We start from the raw sequence: 8,180 nt of genomic DNA, 5'->3' as shown, positions 1-8,180 counted from the left end.
CACCGTGCCATGAGTGGCGTCACTGATCTTGGCACAGTATCATGAGCGGAGTCACTGATCTTGGCACAGTATCATGAGTGGCGTCACTGATCTTGGCACAGTATCATCAATGGCATCACTGATCTTGGCACAGTATCATGAGTGCTGTCTGATCTTGGCACCGTATCATGAGTTGTGTTGCTGATCTTGGCTCAGTATCATGGAGGGGGGTCACTGATCTTGGCACCGTATCATGAGTGGCGTCACTGATCTTGGCACCGTGCCATGAGTGGCGTCACTGATCTTGGCACAGTATCATGAGTGGTGACACTGATCATGGCACAATATCCTCGGGAGCATTGCAGATCCTTGCACAGTATTCAGCAGGCTATTATTGATGCTAATACCTTATTCTGAGCAGCATTTCAATCCTTGCCACAGTGTGCTGATGGGTATTTCTGCTCCTGGCACATTCGGCGGAGGAGCACTGCTGACCCTGGCATGGTATCGTTTGGGCACCATTGATCCTGGCACCACTGGTCCTTGCAGAACAGAATGAGGCGCACAGTGACACTGGAACAATATCACGGGGGAGGGTACTGGTCTTGGCACCGTGTCATGAGTGGCGTCACTGATCTTGGCACAGTATCATGAGTTGTGTTGCTGATCTTGGCTCAGTATCATGGAGGGGGGGGTCACTGATCTTGGCACCGTTCCCTGAGTGGCGTCACTGATCTTGGCACCCTGCCATGAGTGGCATCACTGATCTTGGCACAGTATCATGAGTTGTGTAGCTGATCTTGGCTCAGTATCATGATTGGTGTCACTGATCTTGGCACAGTATCATGAGTTGTGTTGCTGATCTTGACTCAGTATCATGGAGGGGGGGTCACTGATCTTGGCACCTTGTCATGAGTGGCATCACGGATCTTGGCACAGTATCATGAGTTGTGTCGCTGATCTTGGCTCAGTATCATGGAGGGGGGTCACTGATCTTGGCACCGTGTCATCAGTGGCATCACTGATCTTGGCACAGTATCATGAGTTGTGTCTCTGATCTTGGCTCAGTATCATGAGTGGTGTCACTGATCTTGGCACAATATCATGGAGAGGGGGGTCAATGTTCTTGGCACAGTATCATGAGTGTCCTCACTGATCTTGGCACAGTATCATGAGTTGTGTTGCTGATCTTGACTCGGTATCATGGAGGGGGGTCACTGATCTTGGCACCGTGTCATGAGTGGCATCACTGATCTTGGCACAGTATCATGCGTTGTGTCACTGATCTTAGCACAGTATCATGGAGGAGAGGTCACTGATCTTGGCACCGTGCCATGAGTGGCGTCACTGATCTTGGCACCGTGCCATGAGTGGCGTCACTGATCTTGGCACAGTATCATGAGCGGCGTCACTGATCTTGGCACAGTATCATGAGTGGCGACACTGATCTTGGCACAGTATCATCAATGGCATCACTGATCTTGGCACAGTATCATGAGTGCTGTCTGATCTTGGCACCGTATCATGAGTTGTGTTGCTGATCTTGGCTCAGTATCATGGAGGGGGGTCACTGATCTTGGCACCGTATCATGTGTGGCGTCACTGATCTTGGCACCGTGCCATGAGTTGCGTCACTGATCTTGGCACAGTATCATGAGTGGTGTCACTGATCATGGCACAGTATCCTCGGGAGCATTGCAGATCCTTGCACAGTATTCAGCAGGCTATTATTGATGCTAATACCTTATTCTGAGCAGCATTTCAATCCACGCCACAGTGTGCTGATGGGTATTTCTGCTCCTGGCACATTCGGCGGAGGAGCACTGCTGACCCTGGCATGGTATCCTTTGGGCACCATTGATCCTGGCACCACTGGTCCTTGCAGAACAGAATGAGGCGCACAGTGACACTGGAACAATATCACGGGGGAGGGTACTGGTCTTGGCACCGTGTCATGAGTGGCGTCACTGATCTTGGCACAGTATCATGAGTTGTGTTGCTGATCTTGGCTCAGTATCATGGAGGGGGGGGTCACTGATCTTGGCACCGTTCCCTGAGTGGCGTCACTGATCTTGGCACCGTGCCATGAGTGGCATCACTGATCTTGGCACAGTATCATGAGTTGTGTAGCTGATCTTGGCTCAGTATCACGATTGGTGTCACTGATCTTGGCACAGTATCATGGAGAGGGGGGTCAATGATCTTGGCACAGTATCATGAGTGGCGTCACTGATCTTGGCACAGTATCATGAGTTGTGTTGCTGATCTTGGCTCAGTATCATGGAGCGGGGACACTGATCTTGGCACCGTGTCATGAGTGGCATCACTGATCTTGGCACAGTATCATGAGTTGTGTCTCTGATCTTGGCTCAGTATCATGAGTGGTGTCACTGATCTTGGCACAATATCATGGAGAGGGGGGTCAATGTTCTTGGCACAGTATCATGAGTGGTGTCACTGATCTTGGCACAGTATCATGAGTTGTGTTGCTGATCTTGACTCAGTATCATGAAGCAGGGGTCACTGATCTTGGCACCGTGTCATGAGTGGCATCACTGATCTTGGCACAGTATCATGAGTTGTGTCGCTGATCTTGGCACAGTATCATGAGTTGTGTCGCTGATCTTGACACAGTACCATGGAGGAGATGTCACTGATCTTGGCACCGTGCCATGAGTGGCGTCACTGATCTTGGCACCGTGCCATGAGTGGCGTCACTGATCTTGGCACAGTATCATGAGTGGTGTCACTGATCATGGCACAGTATCCTCGGGAGCATTGCAGATCCTTGCACAGTATTCAGCAGGCTATTATTGATGCTAATACCTTATTCTGAGCAGCATTTCAATCCTCGCCACAGTGTGCTGATGGGTATTTCTGCTCCTGGCACATTCGGTGGAGGAGCACTGCTGACCCTGGCATGGTATCCTTTGGGCACCATTGATCCTGGCACCACTGGTCCTTGCAGAATAGAATGAGGTGCACAGTGACACTGGAACAATATCACGGGGGGAGGGTACTGGTCTTGGCACCGTGTCATGAGTGGCGTCACTGATCTTGGCACAGTATCATGAGTTGTGTTGCTGATCTTGGCTCAGTATCATGGAGGGGGGAGTCACTGATCTTGGCACCGTTCCCTGAGTGGCGTCACTGATCTTGGCACCGTGCCATGAGTGGCATCACTGATCTTGGCACAGTATCATGAGTTGTGTCGCTGATCTTGGCTCAGTATCATGATTGGTGTCACTGATCTTGGCACAGTATCATGGAGAGGGGGGTCAATGATCTTGGCACAGTATCATGAGTGGCGTCACTGATCTTGGCACAGTATCATGAGTTGTGTTGCTGATCTTGGCTCAGTATCATGGAGCGGGGACACTGATCTTGGCACCGTGTCATGAGTGGCATCACTGATCTTGGCACAGTATCATGAGTTGTGTCTCTGATCTTGGCTCAGTATCATGAGTGGTGTCACTGATCTTGGCACAATATCATGGAGAGGGGGGTCAATGTTCTTGGCACAGTATCATGAGTGGCGTCACTGATCTTGACACAGTATCATGAGTGGTGACACTGATCATGGCACAATATCCTCGGGAGCATTGCAGATCCTTGCACAGTATTCAGCAGGCTATTATTGATGCTAATACCTTATTCTGAGCAGCATATCAATCCACGCCACAGTGTGCTGATGGGTATTTCTGCTCCTGGCACATTCGGCGGAGGAGCACTGCTGACCCTGGCATGGTATCCTTTGGGCACCATTGATCCTGGCACCACTGGTCTTTGCAGAACAGAATGAGGCGCACAGTGACACGGGAACAATATCACGGGGGAGGGTACTGGTCTTGGCACCGTGTCATGAGTGGCGTCACTGATCTTGGCACAGTATCATGAGTTGTGTTGCTTATCTTGGCTCAGTATCATGGAGGGGGGGGTCACTGATCTTGGCACCGTTCCCTGAGTGGCGTCACTGATCTTGGCACCGTGCCATGAGTGGCATCACTGATCTTGGCACAGTATCATGAGTTGTGTAGCTGATCTTGGCTCAGTATCATGATTGGTGTCACTGATCTTGGCACAGTATCATGGAGAGGGGGGTCAATGATCTTGGCACAGTATCATGAGTGGCGTCACTGATCTTGGCACAGTATCATGAGTTGTGTTGCTGATCTTGGCTCAGTATCATGGAGCGGGGACACTGATCTTGGCACCGTGTCATGAGTGGCATCACTGATCTTGGCACAGTATCATGAGTTGTGTCTCTGATTTTGGCTCAGTATCATGAGTGGTGTCACTGATCTTGGCACAATATCATGGAGAGGGGGGTCAATGTTCTTGGCACAGTATCATGAGTGGTGTCACTGATCTTGGCACAGTATCATGAGTTGTGTTGCTGATCTTGACTCAGTATCATGGAGGGGGGTCACTGATCTTGGCACCGTGTCATGAGTGGCATCACTGATCTTGGCAAAGTATCATGAGTTGTGTCACTGATCTTGGCACAGTATCATGGAGGAGAGGTCACTGATCTTGGCACCGTGCCATGAGTGGCGTCACTGATCTTGGCACAGTATCATGAGCGGAGTCACTGATCTTGGCACAGTATCATGAGTGGCGTCACTGATCTTGGCACAGTATCATCAATGGCATCACTGATCTTGGCACAGTATCATGAGTGCTGTCTGATCTTGGCACCGTATCATGAGTTGTGTTGCTGATCTTGGCTCAGTATCATGGAGGGGGGTCACTGATCTTGGCACCGTATCATGAGTGGCGTCACTGATCTTGGCACCGTATCATGAGTGGTGACACTGATCATGGCACAATATCCTCGGGAGCATTGCAGATCCTTGCACAGTATTCAGCAGGCTATTATTGATGCTAATACCTTATTCTGAGCAGCATTTCAATCCTTGCCACAGTGTGCTGATGGGTATTTCTGCTCCTGGCACATTCGGAGGAGGAGCACTGCTGACCCTGGCATGGTATCCTTTGGGCACCATTGATCCTGGCACCACTGGTCCTTGCAGAACAGAATGAGGCGCACAGTGACACTGGAACAATATCACGGGGGGAGGGTACTGGTCTTGGCACCGTGTCAAGAGTGGCGTCACTGATCTTGGCACAGTATCATGAGTTGTGTTGCTGATCTTGGCTCAGTATCATGGAGGGGGGGTCACTGATCTTGGCACCGTTCCCTGAGTGGCGTCACTGATCTTGGCACCCTGCCATGAGTGGCATCACTGATCTTGGCACAGTATCATGAGTTGTGTAGCTGATCTTGACTCAGTATCATGGAGGGGGGGTCACTGATCTTGGCACTTTGTCATGAGTGGCATCACTGATCTTGGCACAGTATGATGAGTTGTGTTGCTGATCTTGGCTCAGTATCATGGAGGGGGGTCACTGATCTTGGCACCGTGTCATGAGTGGCATCACTGATCTTGGCACAGTATCATGAGTTGTGTATCTGATCTTGGCTCAGTATCATGAGTGGTGTCACTGATCTTGGCACAATATCATGGAGAGGGGGGTCAATGTTCTTGGCACAGTATCATGAGTGTCCTCACTGATCTTGGCACAGAATCATGAGTTGTGTTGCTGATCTTGACTCGGTATCATGGAGGGGGGTCACTGATCTTGGCACCGTGTCATGAGTGGCATCACTGATCTTGGCACAGTATCATGCATTGTGTCACTGATCTTAGCACAGTATCATGGAGGAGAGGTCTCTGATCTTGGCACCGTGCCATGAGTGGCGTCACTGATCTTGGCACCGTGCCATGAGTGGCGTCACTGATCTTGGCACAGTATCATGAGCGGCGTCACTGATCTTGGCACAGTATCATGAGTGGCGACACTGATCTTGGCACAGTATCATCAATGGCATCACTGATCTTGGCACAGTATCATGAGTTGTGTTGCTGATCTTGGCTCAGTATCATGGAGGGGGGTCACTGATCTTGGCACCGTATCATGTGTGGCGTCACTGATCTTGGCACCGTGCCATGAGTGGCGTCACTGATCTTGGCACAGTATCATGAGTGGTGTCACTGATCATGGCACAGTATCCTCGGGAGCATTGCAGATCCTTGCACAGTATTCAGCAGGCTATTATTGATGCTAATACCTTATTCTGAGCAGCATATCAATCCACGCCACAGTGTGCTGATGGGTATTTCTGCTCCTGGCACATTCGGCGGAGGAGCACTGCTGACCCTGGCATGGTATCCTTTGGGCACCATTGATCCTGGCACCACTGGTCCTTGCAGAACAGAATGAGGCGCACAGTGACACTGGAACAATATCACGGGGGAGGGTACTGGTCTTGGCACCGTGTCATGAGTGGCGTCACTGATCTTGGCACAGTATCATGAGTTGTGTTGCTGATCTTGGCTCAGTATCATGGAGGGGGGGGTCACTGATCTTGGCACCGTTCCCTGAGTGGCGTCACTGATCTTGGCACCGTGCCATGAGTGGCATCACTGATCTTGGCACAGTATCATGAGTTGTGTAGCTGATCTTGGCTCAGTATCATGATTGGTGTCACTGATCTTGGCACAGTATCATGGAGAGGGGGGTCAATGATCTTGGCACAGTATCATGAGTGGCGTCACTGATCTTGGCACAGTATCATCAGTTGTGTTGCTGATCTTGGCTCAGTATCATAGAGCGGGGACACTGATCTTGGCACCGTGTCATGAGTGGCATCACTGATCTTGGCACAGTATCATGAGTTGTGTCTCTGATCTTGGCTCAGTATCATGAGTGGTGTCACTGATCTTGGCACAATATCATGGAGAGGGGGGTCAATGTTCTTGGCACAGTATCATGAGTGGCGTCACTGATCTTGGCACAGTATCATGAGTTGTGTTGCTGATCTTGACTCAGTATCATGAAGCGGGGGTCACTGATCTTGGCACCGTGTCATGAGTGGCATCACTGATCTTGGCACAGTATCATGAGTTGTGTCGCTGATCTTGGCACAGTATCATGAGTTGTGTCGCTGATCTTGGCACAGTACCATGGAGGAGATGTCACTGATCTTGGCACCGTGCCATGAGTGGCGTCACTGATCTTGGCACTGTGCCATGAGTGGCGTCACTGATCTTGGCACAGTATCATGAGTGGCATCACTGATCTTGGCACAGTACCATGAGTTGTGTTGCTGATCTTGGCTCAGTATCATGGAGGGGGGGTCACTAATCTTGGCACCGTGCCATGAGTGGCATCACTGATCTTGGCACCGTGTCATGAGTGGCATCACTGATCTTGGCACAGTATCCTGAGTTGTGTTGCTGATCTTGGCTCAGTATCATGGAGGGGGATCACTGATCTTGGCACCGTGTCATGAGTGGCATCACTGATCTTGGCTCAGTATCATCAGTTGTGTCACTGATCTTGGCACAGTATCATGAGTTGTGTCGCTGATCTTGGCACAGTATCATGGAGGAGAGGTCACTGATCTTGGCACCGTGCCATGAGTGGCGTCACTGATCTTGGCACCGTGCCATGAGTGGCGTCACTGATCTTGGCACAGTATCATGTGCGGCGTCACTGATCTTGGCACAGTATCATGAGTGGCGTCACTGATCTTGGCACAGTATCATCAATGGCATCACTGATCTTGGCACAGTATCATGAGTGCTGTCTGATCTTGGCACCGTATCATGAGTTGTGTTGCTGATCTTGGCTCAGTATCATGGAGGGGGGTCACTGATCTTGGCACCGTATCATGAGTAGCGTCACTGATCTTGGCACCGTGCCATGAGTGGCGTCACTGATCTTGGCACAGTATCATGAGCGGTGTCACTGATCTTGGCACAGTATCATGAGCGGCGTCACTGATCTTGGCACAGTATCCTCGAGAGCATTGCAGATCCTTGCACAGTATTCAGCAGGCTATTATTGATGCTAATATCTTATTCTGAGCAGCATTCTGCACATTCTGCGGAGGAGCACTGCTGACCCTGGCATGGCATCCTTAGGGCACCGTTGATCCTGGCACCACTGGCACCACTTGTCCTTGCAGAACACAATGAGGCGCACAGTGACACTGGAGCAATATCACGGGGTGGGGAGGGTACCTGGGCACTTCCAGGGCTGTTATATTTTGGCTAGACTGGAGAAGCTGTGCCAGGGCGGCAGCTGTGCCAGGGGAAGAAGTCGTGCCAGGCCTGGGATTGGAGCGCGTAAAT

Source organism: Triturus cristatus, chromosome 1_1 (genome assembly GCF_964204655.1).
Source record: "Triturus cristatus chromosome 1_1, aTriCri1.1, whole genome shotgun sequence".
Lineage (NCBI taxonomy): Eukaryota > Metazoa > Chordata > Amphibia > Caudata > Salamandridae > Triturus > Triturus cristatus.
The sequence above is the reverse complement of the archived record's forward strand: the minus strand, read 5'-3'. Positions refer to the sequence as shown.